This window comes from Phyllostomus discolor, chromosome 2, assembly GCF_004126475.2.
Source record: "Phyllostomus discolor isolate MPI-MPIP mPhyDis1 chromosome 2, mPhyDis1.pri.v3, whole genome shotgun sequence".
NCBI classification, from domain to species: Eukaryota; Metazoa; Chordata; class Mammalia; order Chiroptera; family Phyllostomidae; genus Phyllostomus; species Phyllostomus discolor.
Genome location: NC_040904.2, coordinates 110,579,957 through 110,596,541, shown reverse-complemented (window position 1 = coordinate 110,596,541; position 16,585 = coordinate 110,579,957). Strand labels below are relative to the sequence as shown.

Here is a 16,585-nt window from a genome sequence, read left to right as displayed (position 1 = left end):
GGGACCCTGAAGCCACAGCAGCTGGGAACAAGCTGAGCTACCTGGATGACCATTTAGCAGTCATTTCAGCCTCCAAAAACAGTAATTTAAAATGGAACAGGGACTCTGGGCACTGCCTTTTGTTCTTGTCTTGCTGAAGATGATAGTGTTTTGTCTGGGTTTCGTGGAGGAGATGAGGTGTGAGCAATAGTGAGTGCCCCATTTTTCAAGATGGCAGGACATCCAAATAAACCCTTTTTCCTTTCACATCAGCACCTGCCTCACAAGCTCACAAATTTGGCCTTTTGTGGCTACTGGCAGCCACACCCCTGTTTTGTTTTTATTTGTTTGTTTGTCTGGCAACAGTCCCAGTAAATGGGCTGCATGGGCAACGGCCCTGAGACAGGAGTGCCCTTGACATATCTGAGAAACTGGAAGGCGGCCAGTTTAGCTGAGGCTGAGTAGCCCAATAGGCACCTTTCATGTGCTCCGTAGCTGGATGTGACTGGTTGCAACCAAAACAGACAGCACAACATTAGAAGGTATGGAAATCTCAGGTTGGCAGGACCACTTGAGATGCCCTGGGTACAGATGCTAGCATGAGGATACAGTGCTGGGAAGTCGAGACTGTGGTCCCTGCGGGGAAGTCTGTTTGGAAGGGGAATGGAGGGGAGAAAAGGGTGTGATACAATATTCCAGAGAGTGCCGAAGCTAACTGACAGGTGAGATAGTTCTGAAACTCAGACACACTTTAGAATTGCCAGGGAGTTTCTCCAATATACCAGCACCTAAACTCTACCACAGACCAATGGAATCTGATTCTCTAGTTAAGGCGTGAGAATCAGCCTTTAAAATAGCTTGTCAGATGATTCCCACAGTATCTGCACTGGACTGGGAAATGCAGCTGGATGGTGGGCCATGCCATTTAAAGGTTAACCCTGAGTTAACAAGGGGTTTTCTATTTAAATCAGCATAATCTTGCCCTGGCTGGCGTGGTTCAATTGGCTGGAGCACTGTCTTGTAACTGAAAAGCCGTGGGTTTGATTCCCATGCAAGGCACATACCTAGATTGCAAGTTTGATCCTCGATCCCGAATCTCTGGTCCGGGTGCATATGTGCCCCGTGTGATCCCCAGTCTGGCACGTTCGAGAGGCAGACAATCAAGGCTTCTCTCTCTCATTGATGTTCCTCTCTCTCCCTTTCTCTCTCTCTAGAAAAAACAATGAAAAAATGTTCTCAGATGAGGTTAAATGTAAATAAATAAATAGATAAATGAACATAATCTCTAGAATAGAAAGTTGGGGCCTTGGAGTGCAGGGAGGGCAGTAGGGGGAGTTCATGATGATCCTGCGGCCCTCTCAGCATTCGGATTCACAGAGGTCAGAGTCTTCCCCTGGGATGATGTAACAGAGCAGGAACTTCGCCACTGTTGCAGCCTCTTCTAAGTGTTACCAGTCACCCTGCTGGGAGGATCCCAATCAGGATGAGCTCAGAGGGAACAATTCAGACTTTGTGCTCCGGGCACTCAGCTGAAGATTATGACTACAGAGACTGGGCTGCCTATTAGAAGGAACTTGAGACTTGTAGGAATTTAAGGAGTTTACACAGTAGATTAGAAAGAGGGGTGGATGCATTCATCTGTTCATTCATTCCCTCAACATTCAGCATGCACTTTATTGAGCATTTAATTGAGCACTTTATTGTGCCGGGCTGCAGACCCTTACGAATGCTAAGAGTTTCCAGGGTGTGTCACTGTTTAGTTTTCACCAACAGGAGATGGTCCCTCTAATGAAATATTAGAAGTAACAGTGGCTGCACACAGCATAGACTGAAGCTGCACCACTTTCACCCAAATCTGAAGTACAACCAAAGCATCCTTTGAGCAAGACCACCCAGGAACCTGACCTTGGCGGCCCTCTGGCTTCTCGGTTCATTCATGGCCCCATGGCTTGCCCCTCCAGGAGCTCACAGCCTAGTGGAGAAGAGAGGAACTGAGCAGAATTGTATCTCAGCAGTCATTAGGTACATTCTCAAGTCAACATCCAGGAGGAAATAAAGCACAATACAACCAAAATTACCCTTGGAAGGAAAGTCCCACAGGGAAGTGGTGCATTGCCATCTGAGAGACAGCCTCTCAGTGAATACCACACAGCCTGTTTCCCTGCAGCTTTGAACAGATGGCTGCTTCGGTGGCTGCACACCAGAGGAAACACTTGGCTTGGCTTGTGTTTTGAGGTCATGTTGTACGAAAAACATGTGTCGCGGTTTTAAACACTGATGTGTGAGATGCTCTCGGTGTGAGAGGATCAGAACTTGATGCAAATGTTCACATATTCAGACTCCAGGGCAGATACTTATTGTGGGGGTGGCTGTCAGAATCCCACTAGTTATCTACATTGTTTTTTATTTAAAGTTGCCTTCAAGCATCTACAGTTGAATCACTTGTGCTAAATGTACAAGAGACTGGACTCAACTGCAAAAGGACAATGAAGATGCCATGTGGCAACAGGGATGCTCTTTCACAGAGTCCAGAACTTCGTCAGGGGATGCAGCGGAAAGCCCTTTGCATGAGGCTCTAGCATTGCAAAGAGGCCGGTGCCCTCTGTACACCCTCCTGCCATGGGCTCCTCTCAGAAGACGTCGCCAGGCTTCTTCCTCAAGTCTCAGCGTCACTGCACCCCAGTCCCAGGTGGAGCCTCCCCAATCCTGGGCCCTGCAGAGGGTTGGATCTGCCCATGCAGTTCACTGCTGGCTGCCATTATGGGTGTTTATTGGGTCCTTCTAACCCATTCCCCTGCTTATCTTCTGACCTCCCCATCGGATCTCTCTGACAAGCCCATTGTGCCCAGCCCTATTACCAGAAGCAAACGGACTTCATGGGCTCAGCTCCCTAGAGTTCACTTGGTATTTACCTGCAGCCTCTACGCACTGCTGGCTGAGAGTGGCCAACAGGCCACCTTTCACTCCAGCTTTGCCAGACACCATTGCCCTGGCCAGTCTTGTTGAACTTCCTTGCCAGAGAAAGAGATGAGGCAGGGTTGCAAAGATTGTTTGCCCCTAGGGCCCCTGTCACAACTCTTGGGTGGGTTTGTAGCCCCTAGAATGGATCTGAAGGCAGACTTTAGACACCTCATCCCGGCACAGTTCAGGTGTCCCGAGATGCGTGGTCAGTGAAGATGCCCGAGGTTGCTCACTGTTTATGGAGTTTGCACAATAATCCTGCCACTGCCCTGGTTTGCTCCTCTACCCTGGCCACCCCATGTAAACTAGCCTGGGAAATGAAAGGGCTTTTCCTGCCTCATCACTGCTGTGAACCTCATATGGACTTGCATCAGCCCCAGTTTCCGCAGGCAGCTCGGCCTGGCTGTCTCATGAGAGGAGAGGGCAGAATGTGCCTGCCCCTCTGCTGGGAGCTTCTCATCCTCGTGGGTTGTCCAAGGCCCATCCATTATGGGTGGCAGAGACCATCCCTTTTGCTTGTTTGTATGTGATTTTAGTTTTTTTTTTTTTTGCGCCTTACACAAAGGCGTGGTTAGTGCTCAAATGGTACATATCAATGTACCATTCAGGCAATTCTTTTTGAATGGAATTTTCCAGCAATTTTTGTCTCCAGAAGCCCCAGATACCCCAAACTAATAAACAAACAACAGAGAAAGAGCAAATGGATGGAAATGGTTATGGGAATCAATTGTACAAACCCGGAGTGGAGTCCCTGAAAAGGCCTCCCGGCCTCCCGCCTCAGACCTGCCGGGTCTCCTTACGCCCCGTCACAGGCACCTGCCCGGAAAGAGACTCGACCTGGTCCTCAGAAACAAAACGTTGGCAGCAGGGTTCCTCACCTTTTCTGCTAAGTCCCCCAGCCCTCCATCTCCTCGCTCTGTCAGTCTTCAGCCTGTACCTTCATTGTTTGTTAAATTCTCTCTCTGTTGTGTATTACTCCCGGACGCCTGCTGTTGTCTGCCCACCGGCGGAAGCTCCAGGAGGATGGGTGTCCCGTCCGGCTTTCACCAGAGTGGCCTCAGGTAGGACTTATGGCATTTGTTAAATAATGAACTCAGGTTGCTGCCCGCATGGGTAAATCGCCATCCTTCTGGGAAGGAATACAGCTTGTGTGCTTCTGACACTGCGAGCTGTGGTCTGCGAACAGGGCGAGGGCGGGAGCTGCAAGGAGGCACAGTCTGCAGCCAGGCCAGGGATGGCCGTGGCCAGGCACCCAGCCCTAGCCCCGCGCTCAGTCTGCACACACACGTCTTGCCCACCACTGATAAACCCGAGTTCAAAAATAAAACAGACATCGCCCAGCACTAAGAAATTAAGAGAAAAAACAACAACAAAAAGATTAAGATGGACAAAATGTAAGAAGGGGACTTAAAAAGATAAATTGTTTTTATAAAAAAATTAAGACAGATAAAAAAATGAAAGGGTGTTAGCTTAGAGAAATTAAAATGACTTGCAAGCCACAATAAAAGGAATAAGAATTTTTGAAAGATAAAAGTTAAGACAAAGGTAAATAGAAGAGAAAAATTCTGAATGGGTTAAGGAGGAAATTAAGGTCATTAAAAATGCATCAAGATAGAAAACGACCAGAAACCTTAGTGAATTAGATAAGTAAAATAAGCAACAATTTATTTCAAAACATATAGTACAAAACCAAGATAATTGAAAAATAAGATGCCAGTTAGATGAAAGCCAGCATGGGAGCTCCCGGAGCCCCTCTGACTGTGGGGCCCCTGGTGAAGGGGCCCCCAGCCCCTGGCCGGGCCTGTCTGGCCCTGGGGTCCAGGACTCTCCACGCGCCTCCAGCAGCCTGTCCCCGTTCTCCCTGCTTCTCTCTGCTTCTCCACGGTGCGGTGAGCTCCAGGAGACCCCGCCTTCCAAAAGGGCTGCCTGCCACCAGTCAACCCCGGTCTGGCTCCAGCCCCAGAGCCCAAGAGACACCACACTGTGGATAAGAGCCTCTCTCCATGACACCCTCTCCTGCCTCTTCCCCCTGCAATGTGATGCATTACACCTCGTGGATTTCTACGTGCTACTCCTTCCAAGCCACAAAATAAGAAAGCCTGTCTGAACTGAAGAGAAGAACAAGAGACACAAGATGGCACAAAGAGGGGAAGAGAAATTGTGTTGGGTACGTTACTGCACGCCAGGCACTGTGCTGTTGTTAACTTAGCCTTCTCTTAGCGACACCTCAGAGCTGACCTGCCAGGCTGGTGGCAGTAGGATGCCCATTGTGCAGATGGAAACCCTGAGCCAAGGATCCTTTCCCACCTTCTCTTTAGCCTCTGCAGTCCCAATGTGCTGTGCTGGCCTCATAGCTTTCCTGAGTGATTCTGGCTCCCCTCCCTGCCCCCACCAGTGAGTCCCTGTTAGTTCTCTTTTCTGCCCATGGATTTCTGGCTACAGTCAATTCCCACAGCTGCTCAGCTTCACTCGCTCTATATTTGTGTCACCCAGACTTTGTACATCCCAAATACAAAAGATGAAATCTCTGGCATAAGATTTTGAATGCCACCTCCATTTCTGTAGTAAACACTAAGAAAGCCATGGGTGCTGTGCTCCTCAAGGGTGAAGGCATGCACACTTCCCCAAGACACAGGCCGTCTCTGCAAATGTAACTGAATGATTCTGACATTAATGACAACTCTTTCTAGGAGAAGGAGCAACACAGATAAAGATCCACAGAGAGACTAATTCCCGAATTCACTCATGATGTTCAAAAAGTAAAAGCACATGGGGAGAAGGTGCTCAGTCAACCCATGAACAACACTTATCAAGCCCCAGCACATGGGCAGGTGCACGCAGTCTGTAAGAACACAGCCCGTGATAGCCTGTCATTGGATTAAGTAGGCTACGAAAGGAGGGTGACAAGGTAGGTGTCATCAGTTGCCAGTGGAGGTAGAGAGGCTAAAAACAATGCATCCAGAAGCAGATGTGGACTCACCTATGGTCATGCACACAGGGTTCTGAACTCAGGGTCCTCACTTGTAGATCAGATTTCATAATGTGTCCACCTCCAAGGGCTTGTCAGTGTCCACTGAGCTCATGCCTAGGAAGCATTCCTGGTACACGCAGTCATCGGGGGCAGGGGAGCCGTGGTGCTGAGTAGGTTGGATATGACAGTGTGAACAGTGCGGACTGGATGGCAAGGGCTGGACAGGGGTGCTGCACGCAGCCAGGACCTGGGCTGGGTGCTGTCTCCATTTGATGACAGTGTGACCGATTCAATTTTTTCTAGCTCAGCGGTCCTCTACCAGGGGCAATTTTGACCCATAGGGACCTTTGGTGATATCTGGAGACATTTGTGTTGTTGTCACATCCAAGGAGGCGGGAGATATGCTCCCGGCAGCTGATGGTGCCCAGCTCATGCCTTGCACACAGTAACACGTCTGTTGACAGGCTGAGTGAGCAAACAAACAAGTGAATTCAAGTCCTCTGACTGCAGAATTCCCTTTGAGAAATCTTGCATAATAACTCTTAATCTCGTAAGGTGTTCAGAACATGCGATGATGAAACTAAAATTATAGGAGTTATAATGAAATGTAATATGAGCAAAGAATTACTTTTTTGAAAAACTGATTTTGAAATCAAAACATCCACACCCAGTAGTGGAAAATTATCTTAGTCTATGATTCTGAACTTCCAAAAAAAGAGAAGAATGGGCTGCTGAGATTTGTTGAGACAAATGTTATCTGTTTCTAACATTTTTTTTTAATTTAAGATAAACTATTTAGGCTATCAAGGGTTAAAAATAAAGGCTACCATTTTAAAATAAGCATCTTAAAAGTTTGCCCTCTAGTGGAGAGAGGTAAAAAATGCAGATACAATGTCAAGAAAACCGTGATGCGTCCTTCAGCACTTCTCATGCTTGCCTCAGCTTGGTTTCCACTCAGAAAACAGGAGAGTGGCTGCTGCGGGCTGATCTGGGTCCCCCTCAGAGTCATCTGTTCAAGCCCTACCCCTAGAACCTCAGAATGTTTGGAGAGAGGGCCTTTAAAGAGGAGATTCAGTTAAAAAGAGGCCTCTGGGGTGGTCCCTAAGTCAATAAGACTGAGACCGGTGTCCCTGTAACGCGAGGAAGTGTGGACACACGGGAGACAGCAGGACCCTGATGCACAGAGGAAGCGTCGTGTGAGGACATAGGGAGAAGCTGTCCATCTGCAAGCCAGGGAGGGAGGCCTCAGGAGAAACCAACCCTGCCCACACCTTGCTCTTGGACTTCCCGACTCCAGGACTGTGAGAACTAAATGTCTCTCATTTAAGACCCCAGTCTGGGGTATTTGTCATGGTGGCCCTAGCAGACCACTCACTCAGGAACAAGCTTCCCTACCTATGAAAGGAAAACATTCAGTGTATCACTGAGCATCGCCCCCTTAAATGTGTGCCTGCCCTGCCAAGGGTCCTCTTCAGGGTTGACTGCCATCTACCTCAGATAAAGCCCTCCGGGGGAACCTGGGAAGGGGTCAGGCAGGGCCCCCTCGTGCTACCTGGGCCCTCTCTCCACCTGAGCCTTTGCTTCCCTGTCTGCCTCTCTCTGGTCCTGTGTAAGACTGTTTCCATCCCTCAAAATTCAAATGAAAAAATTAAAACTGTCATCATTTCAAAATTATTTGTGGATTTTTAAGAAAATATAGATAAGTAAAATTAAGGAAATAAAACCCAAGCACGATTCTCCCGTATCCAGAGCTGATCCCATTAACATTTGTTATTTCTTATTCACTTTGGGGTTTTTTCTTTCTATGACTAGGGGTGAGTAGTTTTGGTTCATTTGCAAAGATGGACTCATCCTCTACATACTGATTTTAACCTTTTTTTTTACCAACAATATATTATAAACAACTTACCACATCATCAAATATTATATTTATGTGACTTTCTTATAACTCTAGTATAAGAACTCGATTTAATTAAGCTTCTGTGGGTGGATTTTAACTTTTCTTCTCATTGTTTTTCTATTCTAGACAATGTTATGATGGACAACCAGGTAATTTTTGCATATAGTCATGTTCGTTTTCTTAGAACACTAAATTTTAATTTTAAAATTTAACTTTTCCCTAACGAGCATGGTTCAGTTGGTTGAGCATGGTCCTGCAAAGTGAAAGGTCAGTTCCCAAGCAGGGCACATGCCTGGGCTGCTGGCTGGTCCTGGTTTGTGGCGAGTGCGAGAGGCAACCAATCGATGTTTCTCACACTGATGCTTCTCTCCCTCTCTTTCTCCCTCTCTTCCCCTCTCTCTAAAAATAAATAAAAATAAAATTGAACTTTAGTTTCTGGTGAATGGGGAAAACATTTCCTACACTCCAAAGTAATGATCTAAATCAGACAAGTGGCAGGAACACAGTGATCACTGGTTTCAGACTGGGTTTCGAGGCCGGCAGTTTCATGCAGGACCGGTGGAAAGGTAACCAAGGGTGAGGAATGAGGGGGAAGAAAGGAGGATGTCTACACCTTCTGACAGCTGGGCTGAAAATGAAACCACCAAAAAGCAAGTGAGAAAATTAAAAGGGAGGTAAAGAGAGTTAAGGAATGAAGAGTGTGATTGTTGAAAAAGAGGGGAGGGAGAAGGTCAGTTTTGGGGCCTGATACGACCGGCAGACAAGATGTTCATACTCACCGTGACGCCAGCTGCCACGTCTACTGCACACCGTGCGCTGCTGAGTGACAAAGCATCGAGCTGGTTTCCCTGCATTGCCCAGAGCCTCTGTTCCTGATGTGTGCTCACGAAATGCAAAAAAAGATAACACGCAACTTGGTAAAACATAAAAAAAGACAGATCTACTGAGGGTAGAAAATTCATTTAATGCAGTTCAAAGTAATACCTAAATACACGTCAATATGCTGTCATATACCTCTTATACATGCCCACCAGTATGGGAAATCTAAGATTATCTGCAAGGGGCATGTATTCAGGGTACCCAGTTTAGGCCACCTCCTCAGTTACCACTTTGTCAAGGAAGAGAGGTGTGACTGCGATTTAAGGAACTCTAGCCCTTGGGAGAATGATGCTTACTGTCAGAAATGGGCCAAGATCCTGCTGGGTGAAGACCCACAATTGACACTACAGGGTGTCCTAGATACACAGAGCACATCCTAAGATATTTCTTCAAGCCATGTGTGCAGGGCCTGACTTGACGGTTCCTGGCCCCACCCCTTTCCATGGTTATGTCCTTCAAGTCTTCCTTGCTGGCCTTGGTGTCTACCCTTGAACTCTTCTTGGCCACTTGTTGTGAGCTCATGGTTAGCAACAGTTCACACTCCCCCCAAACACAAACACTCTGAACCCACTTGCTCACAGAAGCCCGTGTGGGTCCTGCTCACTCAGGGCTTGCTCACACTTCCCTGGCCTGGTGGGCTGGAGAGGCACGTTTAAGTGTGGTAAATATAACTGCAGATTTCAATTTGACACTAATCCAACTTTAAGAGATTGATGTCCATTCTAAAATTCAGTCATGGCATTTGGGATTTCGAACGTCGAGGCAGGGAAGGTAATGAATATTAGTCTACAGCAAATGCAGAAATGTTTCCCTGAAAGAAAGGACTCTTGCCTGAGAAGGAGACCATGTGACCATGTCTGACTCAGGTATTTAGGCCAATAAGCCATCTCGGATGGTGCTGTGGTCCAGTGGGTCTCTCGGAGTCGGTCACTGCCATGGTCATCATAGGGTACATTCGTGAATTGAAGCTCAAGTACATAGCCCAAGAGAGAATCATCATGAACTGCAGAGACCTGGGGGGAGGGAGGCCACCAGCTGGACAGGGTGTGTTTTTGCAGGAGCTGCATGTGCCACGTGAAGAGCCAGTGGTAAGATGAGCAGAGGGAGAGGAGCAGGGTAGGAGCAGAGAAGGTGTGGATGGAACACAGACAGTCAAACGCGGGACCATGTGTGATGAGAAGAAAGTCCACACACCATGGTGGACAGCTCTGGTCACACCGGGGTCAGGTCCTGAATGTGCATCCATCATGCATGAGTTGTAAACTTTTCTGTTTGAAAATTCAGAATAATCTTTCAATAAAAGCTTTTTAGTCAGAGGTTTAAATACATTTTCATTGGAATGATCCCCTTACTTCAGTGATGAAATAATGACTTGAATGTATTGGCAGACTTTGAATATAATTGCTTTCAGGCCTTGGGCCTTTTCAGATTTTTAAAAATGGGCTCAGAAAGTAGCAAAAAACATTCAGAATCAAATCTGTTAATATATGAAATCAAAGTGGGTAACACCATTGTTTTGGTTCCCAAAAATGAGATGGGGTTTCCTACACGCCTTAAATGGACTCTGAAGGCCACTGCCGAGGGGAGTGAGTTCCAGACGTGCCCTGAGCACTGGGAGATCTTCCAAACAGGGTGACTTCTCAGGGGCTACTTTGAGCAGCGCCTCCCTGCAGCCTGTGATTTTTGGCACGGGTGTTGACAGGTCAGTTGCGTTGCTTTTAAAAGCATACCTGTTTTTGTTTTTGTTTTTTTTAAAGAGTCTCCATCCAGTCACCTGCTTTCTAGGAAAGCGGTGGTTTTGTCTGACTCAATATTCCTATCTTAACTGTATGCCTCTGTGAGCTCTGAGTGCGCCTCGACCCACCATCATTTTGAATGCAGAGGGGAAAGCCCCCCCCCCCCCCCCCCCCCCCCCCCCCCGCGCCCAACTGGCTGTGCTTCCTGCAGCTGGGCTGGAGTTAGCGACAAGCTACGAAGGAGGCCAGACGCTGGGAAAATCAAAAGCATTCTGTTTAGATTGTGAAGAAAATATGCAAAAGTAATTCTAATATCTCCCAGCTGGATGCTGGGATGAAGGTGATGAATAAGGTGAGGGATCTGTTAGCCAGGAGCCCCACTGACTCCTGACACGTGGACCTTGGGCCAGGCAGCACTTTCGCATAGAAGACGTTGCCTCAGAGAGGCATAGAAGGACAAGTGGCTCCTTCAACAGCAGTCTTTCTGCAGCAAAGCCCTGGGACATCCTGTCAGCGAAGGTGTATGGGAGTCAAAGGGGATCCACTGGCCCTGATACTGCACCTGCTCTGGACGCTGACCTGCTCTTCGGACAGACCCCGCTTCTAAACCCAGACTCCAAACTGGGAAACACAATGACACAGCCAGCCTGGCGCAGGGACCCTCCGAGTGGTGAGGAGCCAACGGAGAATGACTCTGGGTCTGTTTCAGGATTACTTCACCGTCTACGCACGCCGGAATTTTATTGAATGTGTAAGTATTTCAGCAATGTGTTTTCCTACTCGCCTTCAAAGGTACACCGAAGAGCCAACTCTCACTTAGCTCGGCATCCAGGTGCTTAGGTAAGGGATCATTTTTGAGATCTCTCTGTCTAGAATTCAGATGACCTCCCCACCCCCAGCGCCTCCATCTCTACCTAAGCCTCGTCCTCTTGCTGGAGCATTGCAGCAGCCCCCTAGCTGTCCTGGTTTCCACCCTTGTCCCCTTTCATCTCCCCTCAAACAGGGCTGCCAGCTCACGCCCCTTTTTGGCTCCGGCCCTGCAGCTTCTATGTCCCTCTATGTTGACCTTGTCTTTCTGATGCATTCATATCTTGGGGACTTGATGACTCCAGAGAGACTGTCTTTCCTAGGGTGTCTTGTGAGGTGCCTTTCATACCCAAATCAACCAGTCTAGGGTCGGCATCCCCAAACCTCCTCTGTGGACCTCTTACCTTCAAGGCCGATACCTGCCTGCCCTAATCAGCCCAGGGCCAGGCCAGACAACCAGAGGCAGCCCAAGGCCCCAGAATCCACTGATAGTCTCCAGATTAGCCCAGCCTGTGTGCCTGCTTGCCCACACTCTGATTCCTTTCCATGGAAACCACAACAAAGTCTCGTGCTCAGTTTCCCCCTTCCCTTCCACCTCCTGACTGACCCTGGCGCATCCTTGTGTTGCCCTTTTGGTGTGGTGTGCCCTCTTCTCTGGGGACTGTGAATGTGACAACTAGTGTTGCAGTAGCAGTCATCTCCTGATCCGTGGGCCTTGCTGTACCTGAATGATAACAAAACCTGCATTTTAACATACTGCAGAGGAAAAGTCAAGGTCTTCACATGTCCGAGACTCTGCTGCCCATGGCACTGGCCACTAATTACAGGCAGCTACTGAGCGCCTAAAATGTGCCTAGTCAAAATTGAGATGTGTGATCAGTGTGAAATGTACAATGGACTTCAGAAACAATACCAAAAAAGTAAAATATCTCATCAATAATTTTTATATATCAACCACATGTGGAAATAATATTTTAGATATATTGGGTTATATAAAATATATAAAAGTTAACAATTTGCCCTGGCTGGGTGGCTCAATTGGGTGGAGCATCATCCCATACACTAAAAGACTGCAGGTTCAACTCCCAGTCAGGGCACACACCTAGGATGCAGGTTTGGTCCTTGGTCTAGGCAAGTACAGGAGGCAACTGATCGAAGTTTCTCTCTCACATTGATGTTTCTCTCTCTCTTTCTCTTTTGCCCTCTCTCTCTAAAAATTAAATGTATTCTTGGGGAGGATTAAAAAATTAATGATTTGACTTTGGGTGGTGAGCATATAATGCAACACAGATCATGTATCATAAAAATGTACACCTGAAACCTGTATGACCCTATTAACCAATGTCACCTCAATACATTTAATTAAAAATAAAATTAAATTAAATTCACTTGTTTCTTTTTACTTTCTTAGGATTGTTACTAGAAAACTGAAAAGTACACGCATGGCTGTAATATTTCCACTGGGCAATCCTAGAGCCTCCAGGACCTAACCTGCTACCCTTTTGGCTTCATCTTCTTCCCTCCTCTGCCTCGCTCACACTGTCCCCTCACACTGGCCGCCTAGGATGCACTCCACAGGCTTCTGTCTCAGGACCTTTGTATTTGCTATTCTCTCCACCCAGAATGAGCCTCTCAGATACCCGTATGGCTGGCTCCCCCACTTCCCTCACACCTCTCTACCCACTGCTACCTCCTAGTGAAGACTGCTCCGGCCTTCCTCCATAAAATGTCAACATCACCCCCCAAATTCCTATCTCTCTCCCCTGCGTTATTTGTCATGCTTAATGTGAATCCCTAGCCAATGTTTTGCTTGTTTAGCTTGTTTAGTACCTGTGTCCCCACCAGCACGAACGCTAATACGGCAGGGATTCAGGTCTTTTTTGTTCTCTGCTGTACCTTCCTCCCCACCTAGAAAGATCAGTGCTTTGCACAGGGTAATACTCAATAAATATTTGTCTAATGAACGAATACAGACTACAAGCTTTTAGCCTCAGGATCCTTGTTCCAATTGAGAGAGTCAAATACACAGATAAAAACAGGATTTGGTCGTTGAAGCAGGTGAGAAGCCTGCTGGGAGCTGGGAACAGGGCCAGCTAAGGCCTGGCTGTGGCAGAGAGGCACTCAGACGCACTTAGACCTGCTGGGCCCTGTCAGATGGTAGTGATGGGTGGAGAGTGGATGAGTGGAACAGACTGGAAAGGGAAGAATGGATAATTTGCATTTTAAAAAGCTTTCTGTAAAATATGTGGGACCTACTCGCTGAGATCAGCCCTTGGTGCTATGACTTTTCCCAAGAGAATGAAGAATTAATTGGCCTGGCTTGTAGGGCAGGTGGTCCAGAAGCTTGCTGCAGAGTCTTGAATCTCTTTCCAGAAATATTCATTGAATTCTGCGTTTAACCACTTCCCAAGTGAGTGCTGTGCATATTGCTCCTCAAAATGTAGTCAGCTCCATTAACAGAAGGAAGGACAAAATGGGATATATAGGCAGCCCCTGCGGGAGCAGGAGAAGCCAGAAGTGCTGCCAGCCCTCCTCTCGCTCAGCTGCTGTCCGGCACCAAGCAGCCAGGTGCTGGAGCAGCAGAAAGGCCCAGGCCCAGGAGGCCGCACTCGCAGCGGGTAGTGCCTGCGGCACCATCCGCGTTTGCTCTTAGGCCGTGGGAGCCGCGGGCCAGTCCCGGCACGGGGTGAGGACAGCGGCGCGCAGGCGCCCCGCTGCCTGGAAAGCAGGGTGAGCATCAAGATTTCGGAGGGGCTGGCGGAGCTGCTGCCGGGTTTCATCGTGGAGGTACTGAGGCACCAGCCCGAGGAGCAGCTGGAGTTTGCGCTGCAGCACTTCACGTGCCTGCAGCAGCAGAACTAGCGCAAAGGCACCCAGTGTTGTGGCCATAAGGGCAGGACCTGGGAGACGCTGGCGCCACCGCTGGGGGAGGCTCCCGCAACAAGGAGGTCAACTTCGCTGCGGAGAAGCCCTTGCACACCGACTCCAAGAACCGGGAGCAGGAAGAGGGGGAGGAGGCAGTGGATACAGGGGTGTTCAACGCTCCAGTAATAAACCAATTCACGAGGCGTGCTTCTGTATGTGCAGTTTATAGTCCTGAAGAAGGAGATGATGCAGAGTCCAGGATTATACATCCGAAAACCGATGATCAAAAAAAAAAAAATCAATTGCAAGAGGCTTGCAAAGACATCCTGCTGTTTAAGAACCTGGATCAGGAGCAAATGTCTCAAGTACTAGATGCCACTTTTGAAAAATGAGTCAAAGAAGGGGATCGAGGTTAGGATGGTGACAGCTTGTATGTAATCAATAGAGGGACGTTTGATGTTTATGTAAAATGTGATGGTGTTGGAAGATGTGTTGGTAACTAGGACAGCCGTGGGCGCTGTGGGCCTCAATGTACAGCTACTCCAGAAGCAGCTGTGGTCACTGCTGCTGTCTTGCTGCTCTGTGGGGGTTTGGACAGGGTAGCCTTCAGAATAGTTGTAAAAAAAATAATGCCAAAAAGAGAAAAATGTATGAAAGTTTCACTGACTCACTGCCATTCCTTAAATCTTTGGAAGTTTCTGAACACCTAAACGTGGTAGGTGTGACAGGCACCAAAGTACACAGTGATGGAGAACAAGTCATTGCTCAGGGAGACTTGGCCGAGTCTTTTTCACTGTACAATCTGGAGAAGTAAAAGTGAGGATGAAAAACAAGCCATGGATGTGCAAGCATCTGAAAGGCTTTAAGGGCCTTCCATGGAAATTGGGAAAAGGAGCATCACCACCTGTGGAGAACAGTCAGTTTCCCTGTTGGACAAGTATGTTTGCTGTTGAACGCGCTGCATGAAGGTATGGGGCAAGAAGACCTCCAGTAACAAAAAACACAGTGCTGACTTGTTTACTGAGAATGTGTTTGTACAGATGCCAAGCATTTTCTGTGATCCTCATATTTTTTCTTTTTTTAACATTTACAATGTATCAGTAAACAATAGTGGTTTAATAAGCAATAGGCCTTGACATCACTTTCTAAAGAAGAAATCGTAAAAATATTGATATACTGATAAAATGATCTTCTTTTGGAGAGGTTTTAGCTATTTATTTTTTAAGTATATTTAATTGACCATGCTATTACAGTTGTCTCACTTTTTTTCCCTTTTGCTCCCCTCCACCTGGTAACCCCTTCCTTCCAGCAACCACTTCCCCCTCAGTTCATGTCCATAAGTCATGCCTGTAAGTTTTTTGGCTTTTCCATTTCCTATACTATCCTTAACCTTCTCCTGTCTATTTTGTACCTACCAATTATGCTTCTTAATCCCTGTACCATTTTGCCCATGCTCCCCCTTCCCACTCTCACCTGATAACTCTCCAAATGGTCTCCATACCTATGATTTTATTCCTGTTGTTGGTTGTTTGCTTAGTTTTTTTGTTTGTTTTTTACATTCAGTTGTTGATATTTGTGAATTTGTTACTTTTTTAATGTTCATGATTTTGATCTTCTTTTTCTTAATAAGTTCCTTTAACATTTCATGTAATAATGGCTTGATGATGATGAACTCCTTTAGCTTTACCTTGTCCGGGAAGCACTTTATCTGCCCTTCTCTTCTGAATGACAGCTTTGCTGGATAGAGTAACCTAGGTTGTAGGCCCTTGATTTTCATGACTTTGAATACTTCTTTCCAATCTGTTCTAGCCAGCAAAGTTTCTTTTGAGAAATCAGCTGATAGTCTTATGGGAACTCCTTTGTAGGTAACTCTGATTTTCTCTTGTTGATTTTAAGATTTTTCTATTTATCTTTAACCTTTGGCATTTTAATTATGCTGTGTCTTGGTGTGGTCCTGTTTGGGGCCAAATTGTTTGGGACTCTGTGTGCTTCCTGGACTTGTATGTCTATTTCCTTTGCCAAAGTAGGGAAGTTTTCTTTCATTATTTTTTTCAAATAAGTTTTCAGTTTCTTGCTCTTCCTCTTCTCCTGGCAACTCTATGATTCAGATGTTGGGACTTTTGGAGATGTCCCAGAGTCTTCTCTTTTTTTTTTTTTTGAATTCTTGTTTCTTCATTCAATTCTGGTTGAATGTTTATTTCTTCCCTATATTCCAAATTGTTGATTTCAATCCTGGCTTCCTTTTCTTCACTGTTGGCTCCCTGTGGATTTTTCTTTATCTCACTTAGTGTGACCTTCATTTTTTTTCCTTTAGATTGTTGCCATACTCTTGAGTTATCTGAGCATCCTGATCACCAGTGTTTTGAACTCTGCATCTAATAGGTTGGATATCTCTGTTTTATTTAGTTCTTTTTCTTGGATTTTGTTCTGTTCTTTTATTTGGCCATATTTCCTTGTACCTCAATCTGGCAGCCTCCCTGTATCTGT

General features: G+C 46.8%; 1 pseudogene; it reads left to right on the top strand.

The window, feature by feature from the left end:
• The first annotated feature begins 11,114 nt into the window (after positions 1-11,114).
• Positions 11,115-15,287, top strand: LOC114488937 (annotated as a pseudogene).
• The last annotated feature ends 1,298 nt before the right edge of the window (positions 15,288-16,585 follow it).